The sequence below is a fragment of the Grus americana genome, chromosome 2, assembly GCF_028858705.1.
Source record: "Grus americana isolate bGruAme1 chromosome 2, bGruAme1.mat, whole genome shotgun sequence".
Taxonomy (NCBI): domain Eukaryota; kingdom Metazoa; phylum Chordata; class Aves; order Gruiformes; family Gruidae; genus Grus; species Grus americana.
In genome coordinates this window covers 122843638-122861245 of record NC_072853.1, presented here as the reverse complement: position 1 = coordinate 122861245, position 17608 = coordinate 122843638, and the positions used below count along the sequence as shown (strand labels likewise).

The following is a 17608-nucleotide window of genomic DNA, read 5'->3' as shown; positions in this document are numbered from 1 at the left end:
GCTGACTGCCAACTCAGACCATGGGTAGAAGTTTAATTATCAGCCCTGTTGTTTTCATTATGAACTGCTGCTCCTTGGGGTTTTATCATTTCAGCTCTTAAGGCCTTTCTGTGCATTGTTTGGTCACAGAGGTAGCAGAACTAGATTGATTTAGAAACAGATTTAGCCAGACTGGTGCTGAAATTGTGGTTAAACTAGCCTGGCATACCTATTCACCTCTTTCTGTAACACACATGCTAAAAATCCTGCCATTTTATCTACCAGAGTCCAACATAACTGGAACCACATCAATAGTCTTTGCAGAAAAAGCTCACTAAGATGCCTTTCTAAGAGGCATATGATTCATCTGGAATCTCTTAATGAGGCTACAGACTGGCACATGTCCAATGAGCAGGTCAATTGGTCAACATTTGCAAGAAATCCTGAATTATATTCCAAATTTTGGTTTTCAAAGAGCTCATAAGATCTTTTCCCTATCCTCCTCTTCCAGACCTGGGATATGCCAATTTCCCAGTTCTACTGGTTAATAAAGGTCTGAAAACATAGTTGTTACTGGGAGGCTTACATGTGTCTTACATACCAGAAAATGGAAATGTCTGAAAAGTGAGAACCTGAAAGGACAGAAAGCAGATTTCTGTAGACAGTATTGCCTTATGCTGATTTTCAAAGAAGTGTGGAGATTTTTTTCTTTTGCCCACAAATCAAAGAGGGTCTAGAAAGGGTGATTAGTTCCTCTTCTTCTCCACAGCAGGCAGTGCTTTTGAAGTCCTTCCAGAGTACTTGTCATCAAAGGATTTATTACCTACCTGTTCAGGTCTTTAGAGGGCTACAATATATTATTTTGGAAGGTGTAATTATATGGTTGCGAATCCAGCATGTTGTATGGTTATTTGTGTAGGTAGACATCGTACAATGCCTCCAGAAAACATTTCCACGGTGGCAAGAAAGAAGTTGGAATTGACGAACCAAGTTTTCCTAGGCCAAATTGTTCAGGTTTAGCTCCTTAGAAACTGTCTGTGCTGTAGGGTTAGCTCAAGCGTGCAGCCGTACTGCAGGGCTGCAGGCAAGTCATCACCCATCTCCATCCTACTCACCTTTCCTGTGAGAGAGGAGGGTGAGCAAACAGAGGTGGAGAAACTGTACAAGCACTTTGGTTCTCATTTGTGTTTGGTTTCAGAGCTGCTGTGGGTATATCCCACAACCCTCAGCATTATACTAACCCGAGCTCCTCTGTCATTCGTTTCCAATAAACCACAGGCCATAACTAGAACTAGAGCTATCAAAATGGTTTTCCGGCAAAATGCACGCCCAAGGTTGCCAGTGTGACTGTTGACAGCGCAAGGATTTAGGGCTATAACCCAGCCTAGTGCAGTGCAAAGGAAACGCTCAGATGAGCTGGTCCATATTTGTGGACACACCAGAGATTTGGGCATAGCATCCATCTAGGACCCCAAGTGAATCCTCAGGGACAGCTGGTCTTTGAGCCACATGTACACAGACAAATGGGAATCATCTCGAGTTGCCTGTCCTCATCTGTCTTCTTGTCACAGCTTGCTGATACGTTACTGCGCAGATATGTCCACCACGCCCCAGGCAATGCCCTGTCTCAGGAGACATCTATAAACCATTTGCAGATCCTAAGTGAATCTATTTTAGCATATATAGGTAAGTGTTATCCAGCCTGTCCAGAGTGAATTTTAACTGATGCATAAGCGCTGCGTAATCATTGTTTTGTGCGGTATTTACGCATGCTTTATAAAGATACCGCCCTCTGCATAGCTGGGGTGTTCCTCCATTTGCATGGTAATGAATCAGTATTCAGGGGGCCTTTTCTGCTCTGCTTCTTACCCGGCCCTGTGCCCTCTGATATCTGAGCAAGGCCCCCAACACACAGCCGCTAATGAAGGTAGGGGAAGATGAGGACAAAGAGCCCCGCCATACCTATTGAGGGAGAAATCTGCATCTGAAAGTGCCTGCTGGAAATGGGCAAGGTGCCAAACAGCAGGGAGAAGGGTGACGCTCTAGAATATAAAAGAAGGCATACTATTATCTTTTTCTGTCTTTAAGTCACTGGGGGTTTTGTAAAAAAAAAAAAAAAAAGAAACAAAACAAGGGGAACTGTTTGATTTGGCAGCAGCACAGTTTATATTCATATCCCAGCAAATGTAACACTCCTTCTCTCCCACAGACCTGCCTGCCGCTGTGGCTCTTCTCCTCCCTCCTAATGCTACAACCAGTCTCCTGTTCCACCTCTCCCTCTTTAATCCACACCAGAGCTTCTATCAACAGCTGATGAATAGGATGGATCTGCAATTGCCCTAGGATGCATCAGCCAAGGCAGTGCTATCTGAGTACGTAGGTGACGTAAGTGCTTGTTTTCAGGGATCACTGCTTTTTTGGGAGTGTAGGTTACGCATTTGAACATATGATGCCTACACCTCAGGTCACAGCAACCACCATTGCTCAGCAGCCATTGCTATTCCAGTTGAATGGATTTTGGTTTACTGTCTCTGAGCTGCTTTTGCAGTTCTACTTCCGCCCATTCTTACTCCTCTCTCATGGGGAAGGTGCCTATGTTTTTCCCAGTATAGTCTCTCTGCATGCCCCACTGCCTCCAAGGACAGAAGAGCTTCCTCCAAGGGTTCTTGGCAGCCATCAGGTCCCAATGTTTAATGGTATCTCCTGCTGAACATTGGTCAAAACTTGCAGCTCACCTCAAAAGAGAAAGCGAGAAGCATCTCAGCAGCGGCTACAACAGCAGAAAGTTCTTCACTATTCACATTTACGGAGGACAAACTGCAGCAGGAGCCTGGATGACATGTAGAATGGCATGCCCAGCCAGCATCAGTAAGTACTATAATGCTGGAGAGGAAGCCTGCAGTCTTCCCTCCCCTACTCCTTTTTTTGGTAGCTAGGCTGGTTAATAGACAACAGCCCTTCTTCTGTCTGGAGAAAAAAAAAGGGGGGATTATACATCGGCCCAGGGTGAAAGAGTTCAACTAGGAAAGGCAATCTTCCCCCAGCAATCCATAAGTTATGCTTAGCTCCAAACCAGATTTTCAGCATGGTGGAATGAAAGCTTCGGGCCCCTCAGTGCAAGTCTGATAACATTGTGTGAATCACATGCCAGTGGACCTGGGCCATCTAAATTTCTAAATTGCTATCTAAATTTCTAAATTGCTATCTAAATCTCAGCTTCCCCAGTGCCAGAAGCATCGCAGTTGGGGCTCATCCAGGATTAATCTGCAAAGACTAAGAAAGAGAAGGAGCAATGATTGACATGTTAATACAGCATCTCCCATGCAAAAACGCCCTCGCCCCCTCCAGCATTTTCATAACCAAACACACACCTTGTTTTGCACTATAAAGAGCATGGGAGTGAGATGTGATAATGAGACATAACGAGATGCGTGTATAAGACAAGCTGTGGATAGGCAGTGAACATAAAAAGAGATGTGTACATGTGCACCTAGGGAAGAAGTGGCAGATAGGCACTTTCTTATAATCTAGCAACAATAATCATGACAATAATTAAGTTCTGTTTTCCTTTTCCATCCTCCATGCATCTTTGTGTATCTGGAGAAAAGGAAATAACCAGGCTTTCTGTTCAGATTCTTGTAACTAGACTCCAGTGAGCACTGTCATAAACTCCACTTAAATCATCAGGCAAGGTTACTTCAGCTATCTTCCTGCCCCTTGTATTCAGTGGGGTTTTTTTCTTTTATTACCTAGGAGAAAGCTGTGTGGAAAGCCCACAAGAATGCATTTTAGAGAGAATACTGGAAAATATCAGTTCAGAATTCACTTTCCACAATCCATGACACACACAGTGCTAAAAGCTGCTTTCACCTTATCAAGAGGCAGAAGCAATGCCAGATCGGCCTCTGTTTCTTATGCTTGCAAAATTAATATCAATAAGCTTCAGATCAGAACGGACTTGGAGAGATTGTCTGTCAAATATTTTCAAATGATAACTAATAGAGGGGAAATAAAACTGTCTGGACAGTGCACCAGCAGAAAGAGAGGCAATATTTGTTCACTAAACTCTCTTCTAATTTATGACATATTGCAACTGATCAGCTTTAGAGGCAAAAAGAAGCTGTAATCTAACCATGTCCTCCTCTTTTTGGACTGTTCCCAGTACTAATTGCAGGAGAGGAGCGTTCCAGACTGGATTCCTCTGGCTTTTCCACTCATTGCTTAGCGGAACTCTAAGCCTGCACAAAACGTTACAGGTTTTCTGACTTTTTTGCAGTAATGCTTTTGTCCTTTTGCCTTTTTGTGAGGCCACGAATCCACAGCAACAACCCTTTAGCTGAAAGCCTGCTGTAAGCTGAACCAACAGTAGCAGATGCAGAAACAGATTTCCCTTGGGAAAGAACAGCGAGTCAGTCTGACAGCTGTAGTGGCAAGTACTAGCGATGTTCATTGCCCTTGTAAATCTTGGGGATAAACATCCCTAAAATGTCAATGACTGATGGTGGAGATTGAGTAGAGTGTGTTGTAGTACACACTATACATTCCCGTGCTCTTGTTGCATAAAAATGGCAATGAATGATCATTTATATCGGGCAAGGTGTAATTGCCTACGCTGTGGCACAGAGCTCGTGGGCAGGTGGTGCTGGGGTGCGTGAAGATGCTTCTACATTAACATGTTGCGATGATCAGTTTTCATTGATTCTTTTACTCCCTTATATTTGTTACTGTCCAGGTGGGTGTTTCCTCTTACTGAAGCAGAAATTGTTTATGCATAGCGCAGTGGCAAAAGCTGTGCAAACATTAAAATGTGGGTATGATTCATTCCTACTGATGGAAGCAAACCCCTGACATAAGAGAAGCAAATTATTCCGTCTGTCTCCATCGTGGCATGGAGGTCTCTGTAACAGGCTTGGGGGATTTCTAGTCTGGTTTTGCTCGCTATTCAAAAGAAATATTTACTTTGCTCCCCATGCTGCAGCCTTGCAGGAGAAGTTGTGCTGGCTGCACACCCTCTTCTGGACTGGGCAACGTGCCTGTCTTACGACACTGAAGCCACCCTCTAGGCAAATTTTTCCTCTCAGTCATCCTTCCTGATACGATCTTTTTGCCCTTTTCACCCTAGGAGGCAAGGAAATTACTGGTGGGACATTATCAACGAGGGGAATTTCACTGGCGAAACCAGCAGCCCACTTATCATTGTTACTTTTTACTCATGCCTGGATCATCTTGCAGTGGTTTCTATGACAACAGAAAAATTATTTCTTAACATAAATCAAGTTTGTCAGACTTATGCTTGTGCATAGCACTTTGCTGAAGGCTAGATAAGCAGTTCTGAGACTGAAAGCAGCAAACTGGTCCGCTTTAAGAAAATAGAGCTACCAAGGATCTGAAATAGAAAAGATCCCTTGTTTTCCTAGGGAAATTTGCTTTGAGTATTGTGGTTGTTCTTTTATATTTTGAGAAAGAAAAGTACCAGAATAGTGAATATCATGAATTAATACACTTATCTCTTAAATGCAGAGACTTTGGGACAAATCAGCTATGTTTCTAAGAAAAGAAGTGTGAATATTCAGCACATAAACAACATAGGAAGAGGAAGAAAAGGGAAGATTCATAGAATCTCCTCTTTAGAAAATGTGAAGGGATTTCTGAAAATCGCATTCTGTGCCTGTTTGATACATGGGTAACAATAATAGTTCTTGGTAACCTGGTCCCCAGAGTGCAAAATGTTATGTTTACCTTTTGCTTGTACAGTTTTTCTCATCTTGTCCTCTGGCATCTTTTTATTAGACCCTAGAAATATAGTTATCATTGGCAGATTGGAAGGACTATTTTGCAGACAGTTCATCCCTATTGCCTGTGTTTCTGCTGCATGATGATGAGCTTTTTGAAAAAGGTATAAATTTCTTTACAGGTAGCATCCCATATCTGTTTAATCTAGAATGATCATAATTTTTTGGTATGAGAAAACCCTTTCAGAAGTTTAATGCAATTTGTAGCATTGATATAGCTATTAGTTTTAGGCAATGGGTTACTCCTGTTAATCTAAATACATAGTTAATGGGCTGTTTTGGTTAAGCTGTCTCTGACCAAGGAGGTCTCCTGATCATCCTGTGGGGCAGAACAAACTACATGCCTGGGTGTGGAAGATGGGCTACAGTAGGGATACAGGCGAGCGTATTGCCTTCTGTCCACAGCACAACTCCTGTTTGTCTCAAAGGGAGCTTCATACAATGAGCAAAGGCAAAACCTCATCTTCCGCTGCAGCAGATAATGCACTGTTTATTATTCTTTCACTCTGTTTCTGCTTGATTCAGCAGAACTCAGTAGGAGTGATTTCTCTTCCCTTCCTTCCCATCTTCCTTTCTCTGTTTCTGCTCTACTTCCTTCTTGGCATCTTTCCTTTCTTCATCCTCCTTCCAGCAATTCCAAACCCAGCCTCAACTGCATCTTGGCTTCATTTCCATTCCTCTCCATCTGCTAAAATGTATTCATGTATTATGTATCAAATGTTGACATTTATAATGGTGTCAATAAGGTTTTGAGTCAAAGCCTGAATGGAAACAAGCAGTTTGGGCAGCGTTTACCTCTCTCATCAGTATTGTTTCAGACTATTTTCAGACTCAAGAAAGGAAACACTGCACACTTGGGTCCTACTAGGAAGATTTCCTAATCAACTATGATGGATAGGAGCATGTTTTGTTCTTTAATGGAAATTTAAATGCCGAAGAGTATGGTGGTTCCATGTGGTTAACTCATGAAGCAAGTGGACCCAGCGTTCCAAGAATCTCTATATCAAAGTAAACATACGCAACTGCAATAAAGTGAATGTGTAGGGCTTTTGAAACATCCACATACACACATATGCATGATTGAGAGATTAGGAGTGGGGATGTGTGCTTAAAGCTGCAATTCCACAGCAGTTTGGTATGATCTAAGGTGGGGTTTCCCTCCACCTTTCCTTAGATGCACTCTCCATTCTTCTCTTCACTGGTCTGATGATACAGTGAGCCAGTTAAGGGAGAGAAACTAACAACTCAATTCATGGGGGGAGCGGGTGGGAAACAAGAAGCATTTTCTTCCAATTTAGCTCTCCAAACCAACTTGCTGCAGGATTAGGCATGTTTTTGCCAGTGTGAGGGAGAGCTGGCAAATTAAGCCAGCAGTGCCGTGGGGCAGAGGGGCAGGTAGTCGAGAGGTAACAGCAACCTAGGTCAGCTTAGACTCCAACAGAACTGCAGCTTCAGTGGGGATTTTGAAAACCTATGTATGCTGTATCCATAAAAGCACCAGAGATCTGTCAAACTTGCTTCAGAAGTATTGTGGCATTAGTGATGTTTAAATTTACAGCCCTTTTTTCTATTTCTTGTCTTTGATGTATTGATTGCTACTCTTTCTCCAAGCTGTTTGCTATGCATTGTACTTTCATTTTAGTAGAGGTCTCAGACATATTTTGTCAGCTCTAGATATCTGGATAAGATAAATTTCTCCTGCTGTACAGATTTATTTGATTTATGTTTATGAGATACCCATATCTGGCTATTTGGATCTGAACTGCATATACACTAGAATAATTTGATTGCCAGCTCCATAGGTCTTCCAATTATAGGGCACTATATTCAGATGGAGGCAAAACATGAAATAGGATCAGGCACAAGACCAGTCAATCCTTATTTTTCCCAAAAGGAGATTTTTTTTCTATTCCATCCAATACAAGTTCAGCACTTGGAAGGAAAGGAACAAAAATTAGTAGAAATCCTTAGGCTTGATTTCCTCTTTGAAATTGAAACGACCTGAAATTCAGCTCCTGGATTAATGTAGTGAAGTAAGTAAGAGCTAGACAAGGTAGAATACCAAATAAATGGCTTAGTCTAGAAGGAAACAGAGGCGAAAAGAGGTTAGAGATGCGAAGAGAAAAAACAATGGTTTCCTGAAGACTTCAGGTAGTCAAAGCCCTGCACGAATGCCCAGCTAGGTGAACTATGTCCTCTTTACTCTTTGATCTTGGTCTGCAAATGATTCATGGCATTCAGTGATCCGCTACGCCAGCTTGCCAGTCAGTTATTAGAGAGTCATAGAAATCAGTCACAGCTCCTGTCTTTGCTTCCCACCCTTGGTTTTCCTTCATGCAGTTGATCTCCCAGCAGTGTATTTACAAGTGGGAAAGAAGCACCAGTGAAATGGAGAAGAGCTCGCTCTCTCTTTGGCCCCTCTGCCACCCCTGCCTTTGTGTTTAAATGTTTTCTCTTGTGTTCGGTTCTTGCTCCTCCTGATCTTTTGCAATATATCTCATATTCTCTAATCATTTTACAAACACAGACTGAATCAAAGGACACCCTCCAGGGGAGAAACAACTTGTCTTAAGATCAAAAGTTCTGCTTTGTTTGCTGTTAGAGGTCACCTACCCTGCACATTACATTCACAAGTTGTTTTTGAGTTGCTGTTGATTCACTTTAAGTGGTTCAACCATACATAATATCCTAAAAAAATCCCTGGTCTTGAAACACGCTGAGGACCACCCAAGAGCTGCTGAACGTTTCCCACTCCCATGAGAACTGAAGGTTCAAAGTAACTGCCTGTGCTGTGCCTTAACTCCTCTGGTCAGAGCAGCACTGAAAAGCTTCACCTCGATGCATCTGCTTCCCACCTTTCCTGTTTGCTAACCACCAGCTGGTAGGTACCAACCAGAGCAATACATTTCTTCAGGTATGTCTCAAAGAGAGAAGAGCTCAGCAGTGCTTCTTGATATGTAGAACTTTTCCATGTATTTTCTATCCACTCAGCAATATCTACAGGAAAAAGTAAACCTGTTACTGCAGTTGTAAGTGATGTGGGAGCCATTAAGAATTGCCTGTTCATTCACTGCTCCATACCATAACACTCTGGGCCTGGAGAGAGAGCTTTGGTTGTTGCCCTCCCCTTCCCAGGGGTCAAGAGTTAGCCAAAAAGCAGGCAAGATCACGCAGGAAGCAACAAGCAGTACTGACTGAAATTGCCAGTAAATGACCTCTTTCTGAAAAGCTGCTATACCTGAGGTGGACATGGTATAGCCACACCAAAAAAATTGTCTTCTTTCAGGTGGGATAATTACCTTTTTCACAAGTCCTACAAGATGGCAGGAAATAATGCCTGATCCAGGAATGATAAATGGTCTTTGGCAGAAGATATTAGTTTTCAGGGATCTGTCTTAAATCACCTTTCTCTCACTCTTGAAATCATTAGCTGACAAGTTCTTCCTAGGCAAATATTTTATCTCTGATGAAAGCAAAGCTCCCTCTGACCTCTGTGCTTGAAGCCTTCAGAACCAGGTCCTGGCTGCATCTTTCCTTCCATCCTAACTGTCTTTCCAGACTTGTGTGCAGGATTCAGGGAGCCATGAGAACAAAGTCATGAAGGCCAACTGGTGCAGTCCTGTGAAAAGTCCTGTTGTAGTTTCAATGGGATGAGTACTCTACACTTAACTGGTTGAGATGGTGTTTATATGTAGTTAGAAAAGCTTTTTCTTTTTCCTTAGCCCACAGAGCCCCAATGAGAAGGACGGAGCTAGTTATTACCCTTCAAAATGGAAAAAGTTAAATCTGATGTAATTTTTCATCATCAGGTTACCATTCACTCCAAGGGAGGAAGGCTATAACCTAGCATATTTATCAGCCTGAAAGTCCAAAGGTTGAAAGTCCAAAGCCGCTGACTCTTGAGAGGGGTGAACATCCATAAGTGTCCCTGAAGTCAGAGAGAACTGAGAGTGGAGATGTGGTGGGTTGACCCTGGCTGGAGGCCAGGTGCCTACCAGAGCCACTCTATCACTCCCCAGCTGCACAGGGGAGAGAAAATATAACGAAAGGCTCGTGGGTTGAGGTAAGGACAGGGAGAGATCACTCACCAATTACTGTCACGGGCAAAACAGACTCAACTTAGAAAAATTAATTTAATTTATTATAAAACAAATCAGAGTAGAGTAATAAGAAATAAAACCAAGTCTTAAAACACCTTGCCCCGCCCCTCCCTTCTTCCCAGGCTTAACTTTACTCCCAGTTTTCTCTACCTCCTCCCTGCCAGCAGTGCCGGAGGATGGGGAATGGGGGTTGTGGTCAGTTCATCACACATTGTCTCTGCTGCTCCTTCCTCCTCAGGGGGAGGACTCCTCACACTCGTCCCCTGCTCCAATGTTGGGTCCCTCTCACAGGAGACAGTCCTCCACCAACTTCTCCAATGTGAGTCCTTCCCATGGGCTGCAGTTCTTCACAAACTGCTCCAGCGGGGGTCTCTCCCATGGGGTGCAGACCTTCAGGAGCAGACTGCTCCAGCATGGGTCCCCCATGGGGTCACAAGTCCTGCCAGCAAACCTGCTCCAGCGTGGGCTCCTCTCTCCACGGGGCCACAGGTCCTGCCAGGAGCCTGCTCCAGCACGGGCTTCCCATGAGGTGACGGCCTGCTTCAGGTGTCTCCACCTGCCTTGGCATGGGGTCCTCCACGGGCTATAGGTGGAATCTCTGCTGCCCATCATCCTCCATGGTCTGCAGGGACAGCCTGCCTCACCATGGTCTTCACCATAGGCTGCAGGGGAATCTCTGCTCCAGTGCCTGGAGCACCTCCCGCCCCTCCTTCTGCACTGACCTTGGTGTCTGCAGAGTTGTTCCTCTCACATATTCTCACTCCTCTCTCTGGCTGCAATTGATCCTGCTGTTTGGGTTGGGGTTTTTTTCCCCCTTCTTAAATACGTTATCCCAGAGGCACTACCACCATCGGTGATGGGCTTGGGCTTGGCCAGGGGTGCGTCCATCTTGGATCCAGCTGGCATTAGCTCTATTAGGCATAGGGAAAGCTTCTAGCAGCTTCTCACAGAAGCCACCCCTGTAGCCCCCCCCCCCAACCAAAACCTTACCACGCAAACCCAATACAGGAGAGCAAGCTCAGGAGATTTCCCGGAATACTGGATATAGATCTCCAGGAACAACCTCCTGTAGCTATCCAGTCAAAGGAAATGAAATGCGGGAATTTTTGCAGGAGAATTCCCAATCCCATCCCTCAGTAGATGAGCACAGGCCTTTGTGGGAGACTGTGTTTTGTACCAATCACGAGAGTTTTCAGTTTAAATGTCTCATTCTGGTATATGTGACGTCCACCACTTTTCATCAGCTACAGTCTGACCTTGCGGTGCCATCACAGGATGATACGTGTCTGTCTTATAATGGAGGCAAAGCTTCTTCTCTCAGGAGGTAAATTCAGAAATGTAGCCAACGTACATGTGACTCACAGGAAGGAGTGTATTATTTAGTTTGCCTTTATTATTTATAGTCACTGGGATCCATTAAAGCTGTGAAGCTGCACAAATGTTTGCAAAACTGGAGCTGTATTCTTTTAACCCATACTGCACCTGGAAACACAATACAACATTGCATAATAGACACCTGAGGGTGTTGTCAGGGGGGAAAAAGGTAAGTTGTGAAGTGATTTCAAAAGGAATCAAAAGAAGTGTTCAGTCATAAAGCTAATATTTGGCAAGGGAAAAGTGACATATCTATAGACAACACAAAAGATGTTTTCAGAGGATAGTGAAAGGAGGAGGACATAAGGCGGCTGTGCCAGATGGCAGAACCAACAAATGAGAAAATAAACCGTACTGCTCACAGTGATTTTACACAGCAATGCTTAGTCTAGTGGGCTATATTCTCAGCTGGTGTAGGGTGGAATAACTCCATTAAAGTCAATGAAGGCAGCACGTCCAGCTGAGGACATGGAAAAAGATGTTTCTTTATTAAGCCTTTTTGTATAAGCCGCACTTTGGTGCTTTCCATGCTTTTTGTTTTCCCCTTGTAACACACTAAGGGCCAAATTTGGCTTACAAGGTTATCAAGCAGCTTATAATGCCCAACTCTATCAGCATCATTGCTGCCACTTTCAGAACCAACACATGGAGAAGCGCTGCAATGCACAGCAAACAACACTCTGTGGACCGAAGCAAGATGCCCATGTTTGGCAATAGTAACAAATGGTATACGCACAGGAACAGAGTACAGCCTCGAAAACAACCATCTGAGCTTCCCTGCTCACCAGCATACAGCCCAGGACTGGCAGGACCAGAGGTGCTTGGGCAGTCGGCACTCCTAGAGACATGTTACGCTTCATCTCCTTTGCGTACCAGCTGCTTCTGCTCCTCCATTGTTTCCAGAGTAGGCAGGGACAAGCAATTGCAAATCTGCGCACATCCTGGCCAATCTGTTGTCCCATTATATCCCTAGATCTGCCCTGACTATGTTTAAAGCAGTAGTGAAGTCAGACACAGGGCACTCTGTGCATTCAAAGCCTGTGAGCAATTTTAAAGGAAAAGCAAAGTCTTTGACAAGAGGGAACTAAAAATTGTATTCTATAGCATGTAGAACACAACCTTGTGATGAAGTGACCAAGTCATATCCAACAGATGACTTGCAGAACAACACCAGTGCTAAGCACAAAGCCATTTGTAGGGAACCAGAGGGCTCCTGTGAGGTATTGCATGTTTCACTTATATTTTCCTTTGGCAGCATGAATGCAAGAGAAGGATACACGACCTGATTTGGTTTTCTCTCCAACTCGTTTTCCTGAATTTCTTCAAGTCAGAATCCTCCATAGGCAAAGTTTTGTCACAATGACCAACCACATCAGACCCCCAGGTAAATGGATAGAGAGTCTTCCAGTGGCTTGGAAAGTTCATAGAATCATAAAATGGTTTGGGTTGGAAGGGACCTTAAAGATCATCTAGTTCCAGCCCCCTGCCATAGGCAGGGGTACCTTCCACTAGAACAGGTTGCTCAAAGCTCCATCCAACCTGGCCTTGAACACTTCCAGGGATGGGGCATCCACAACTTCCCTGGGTAACCTGTTTGAATGTCTCACCACCTTCATAGTAAAGAATCTTTTCCTAATATCTAATCTAAATCTACTCTCCTTCAGCTTAGAGCCATTACCCCTTGTCCTGTCACTACATTCCCTTGCAAACAGTCCCCCTCCAGATTTCTTGTAGGCCTCCTTTCAGGTACTGGAAGGCTGCTATAAGGTCTCCCCGGAGCCTTCTCTTCTGCATGCTTAACAACCTCAACTGTCTCAGCCTGTCCTCATAGGAGAGGTGCTCCAGCCCTCTTCGTGGCCCTCCTCTGGACTCACTCCAACAGCTCAATGTCCTTCTTGTACGGGGAACCCCAGAGCTGAATGCAGTACTCCAGGTGGGGTTTCACAAAAGTGGAGAAGAGGGGGAGGATCACCTCCCTCAACCTGCTGGACACACTTCTTTTGCTGCAACCCAGGATAAGCCTGGCTTTCTGGCCTGCAAGTGCACATTGCTGGGTCAAGTTCATTGTTCTCAAAGTGAGTAACTCTCTTATTTCCTCCCTCAGATTGCAAATGACATTTCTTGAGTTTTTCTCTCTATTTTTTATCCATCATCAAATGCCCTTTAGCCTTGTGGACATCATATAAACATGACCCTGTCGTGTTATGGGTTAAGAGGAAGAACCTAGAAGAAAAGTAGAGGTTGACGTAAGTACAGCACCAACCAGCTCATGTATTCATCAACTAATCGCAGGCAAGCCTCATGAAATGTTTATCAAGTTAAATGCTCAGTAATTTTCTCTTTTTTTCCCTGTTATCTTTGGATTTGTTACCTATTCAGAATAGTCATTAATTCTTGTCTCAGTAAATAGGAGTGCTTTGGAACCACATACTGGCTCTTCTGGGTGACTTTTACTGAACAGTTCCATTCCAGAGCACCACAGTTCAGTAGCAAAGCATTATAAATTGAAGCTTCCTGAGTCCATTATGCAACTCCTCTCTAGATACAAGATGTTCTAATTTCTGAACAATGTGGACAGTTGCTGAATTTTTTGGCATGGTGAGGATCTCTCTCAGGTCCTCCTCACTATGGTTATAACCATAAGAACACAAATATTAAGGACCTGTTAGTTTTCCAATGTTTTCCTGCACCCCGTCAGAGCTCACCAGAGCATCTATTTTTCCAATTAAAAGTCACTTGCTGCTGTCTGTAGGGCACTAAGGAGTTATTTTTCTGGCTTGGCAGTGAAGAGAGACACAGGGATAACCTATAAAGCCAGTTTAGGTATTTTTTCAGTGCTCTTTAGTGCAGCATAGATGTATATCCTGTGTGTCCTCTCCAGGTTGGCTATACCAGTTTGTGTTCATGCTGGAATGGCTAAAGCAGGACAACTTTCATGTACAAGCCATTATTTAACCACTGAGAGAAGACAGGAGAGCCTCTGCTGGCAAATTGTAGCCTGAGCCTCCAGCCATCTGCCTGTGGCTGTCGCACCAGCAGTAACCTCAGGAGCAGGATAGAAGGCAAGTGGGTTTCAAGAAATCTGTCAGTGTGGAAGTCCATTTTCAGAGCCTGTAGAAAAGAATAGGGTTGAGCAGGCTGCTCAGCTCTCCTTGCTCACTCCAGGGATACCTGGTGACTTCATCAGTACTTGAAAGTTTGAACAGAAACTGAAGTTCTCATGGTTCAGGTGGGCAAGGAGGTCTTTTTTGCGATGTACTCTCTTTTCTCTACATGTGGACTCATTCATGTGGTACAGGCCAGAATTCTAAATCTTAGAAGAATAATAGGATAAATCCTGGGACTAAGGAAGAAATGGTTGGCATCCTCCACTTAACCTTATCTGATGTAGTTAGTTAGGCTCTGTTTATAGTCAGTGGTCAATGACAGATATCTTCCAAAAGCCATTGAGCCCACCAAGCTTACACTCCATTTTTAGGATGTGATAATTGCCCCCAGTGGTGGCCAATCTCCACTCACTATAGAGATAGACTCTGTACCAAGGTTAGCTTAGATGCTTGATATCTAGAAGACTAAATTTGGGTAAAATGAATGCCCTCTTACATTACAAGATTTTGTTGGTACTTTAGGCACGATCACCACAGACTACACCAGCTTGGCCGCTGTAACCCCTCATTTGGTGTTGCGACCTCCATTTCTTGGGCACTGCCTTTCACCGCTGACACTGTAAGAAGCTAAAGGTTGGCCATTCTGGATCACAGCAGTCAAAACCTGTCTTTCCTTTCTTCCTTTCAAATACCAAGACTGTCAAACTTTACATCTGAGATAGCATTTAAACTGTAAAATAGCTTTCATTTCTTATTTGTACATACATTTCTTTGCCCTTGCTCAAACTGCCTGAATGTCAGGTTTTGGCAACCAAGATGAAAAAGAACCATGTAGGACTGGGACTGGAAGAGGCTGGTGCCTCACAAAAGAAGTCAGGAGTGTCTTGGGGACAAGTCAAGCTCCTGGAAGGTAATGAAGAGATTTGATGAACCAGGGTCACTGATTCTGCTGGAACATGGTAAGGCAAGGCTGGGTGTTACCAGCACTTGGAACCAGATTTGCAACATATATTTAGTTGCAAGACACCCAAGCTTCATTTGCCATTGACAGGGACCTTGCATAGTGGGGAGGACTCTCAACAGATGATTTTCATCCATCTTAAAGACTATATCAGCCTATATTATTTGTGGGTTTGATTTTTATGGCCTAATTTTCAGAGACAGCTCTCACCTCCAGCCCCAGTGACTCTAACTACACTTTGGGGGATTTACTTCCTGTGAATTCTTAATATAAATTGCCCTATTGATTACACAAGGGGGAAATATTACTGCTGTATGTCAGCACTGCGGGATTCGACTCTTGAGGGTTAAGATTCTCCTGGCTATGATCAGCTTTCCTGTTTGGTCAGCCTCCAACAAATTGAAGACAAGCAGAGCATCAGAGTACAATACACAATTACATTTCTGACACATCGCATCTTGCTGTGCCATCTCTTCTTAAATCAGAACCTGTTTTCACTCATAATTTAATAGAGCATGATATAAAGCCTTGAATAGAAAGCATTTCTTTTAAATTTGACTAAAAATAGCTTTCCTTCCACAGTGAGCTCATGGCTTTTTACTTTATCTTATGGTCAGTTGGCTTCCCCTTCACACATACACATATTTTATGAAGTGGATTCATACAAATGAGATCTCTAAATTATTCATTTACTTTTTGTTTTATTTTAATGGTTTCCTATTATAAGAGTTCTCAGAAAAGGTGTTGGCTGTTATGCAAATGCACATTTTGCAGACGTAGCACCTATTCTTGTACATACTCAAACATAGTCAAGTATATACTGTTATGCTTTTCATTTGAAAAGCAGTAGCTTTAATGGCTGCTGAGGAAGAGTTTAGTTTGCATACTTCTGTCACCTCTGGCTTTTGTTATTCTCTGTGCCTGTAAATTTGCAAAATAATTTGTATAAATTTGTTGATCAGACGTAACATAAGGCCCTGTTCTAAGTAAAAACTGGGCCTTGTTCCTACTGAGTCAGGTACCTGGAGCGAGGTTGTGGGAAAAGCTCTATTTTATATTTTTCCAGCTCTCTAAGGCAAGACAGAGTAGCTTCAAGACTATGCTATGTTATCTTCTGCTTTCCAAGGTTTTCTGATAACTCTGGGAAATGGACATCTGCTGGGAATGCTCCGTACAGCTCCTGGTCAGCTGGCTGGCCACTTTAGGCTCCACTTATGTCTTAAATCTCTTTACCCCCACTGCCGGGTGATTGCCGGGTATGATAACAGTGTTTTCAGACACTCATTGCAGGACAACTTTGTGTTAATGAAAAAAGGAAAGGAAAACTGGGTTCTGCATTTTGGTGCTATGGAGTTGTAGTTAATTAGCCCTGTGCAAGTTTTAAGAAGTTGAGTGAAATTGTCTTTTTTGATCCACCATTAACAAAAATCTTCTGCACAATTCAGTCCTAATTATTCAAACTAGTGGCATAATTTGTACAGGTGCAGTTTACTATTTCTTTTCATTTTCTTTTGCGTATTTCTAGCAACAGCAACACCAGGTATAAGTAATCCATAAATCACATCGCATGGTAGCTTGGTAACTTTTCTTTATACTGTATAGGTTGGGTCAGAATGAAGTAGTCAAAAATATTTATTATTTGTGGTAACTTTGGTTCATTTTCCAAAGGGTGCGGGAAATAAAGTTGTCCTTTATAAAATACATGTTAACAGGAAGAGCACACTAAGCTGCAGATAGTTTATGATTATTCCAATCTGGAACATGAGTTAGGATGGTCTTACCTCTTGGCAGCTTCACCCATAGTTAGAAATGTGCTTGAGTGCCTTTTTGTATACAGTACAATCACGTTTCTTGTCCCAGCATGGAGTGTCCATTTTTATGCTTACACATTACAGTAGAAAACTTGGGCATTGTGGTAGGCAAGTGTTCATGATAAAGTACAGGTGGTATTTTAAAGAGAGCTGTATTTCTGGGCCAGGGGTTCTCTGCTATATCTGTCAAAATCCAAATTGCTTAACGATGGTGAGAAGGGAATTCACATTCCCAAAGTTCAATCAAATCAGAAAGCCCTGCTCATACTGCCTCATTAGCCTGGCATTGGTTTGCGGGACCGTGTGCCACCATGGCCCATGTTTGTTCAGCAGAGCTGTGACTGATTACCAGCAATGATGCGACTGATTACTCTGAAGGCTTGAAGAGACTTGCAAGGGGATCAATACTGGAGAACAGAAAATGCTCTTGGCACAAATGACCTCATTAGAATAGATTTATTTATGGAAAGAAGACAAATTTGAA

The 17608-nt window shown here is 43.3% G+C and overlaps 1 long non-coding RNA gene across 1 annotated transcript in view; it reads left to right on the top strand.

Annotated features, from left to right (window-relative positions):
- LOC129202513 (uncharacterized) overlaps nucleotides 1-17608 on the top strand; it is a 36205-nt gene that overhangs the window by 12536 nt on the left and 6061 nt on the right. Inside the window, exon 3 of the long non-coding RNA XR_008575729.1 lies at nucleotides 2189-2847. This is a non-coding gene — a long non-coding RNA (uncharacterized LOC129202513). The remainder of the gene's footprint in view (nucleotides 1-2188; nucleotides 2848-17608) is intronic.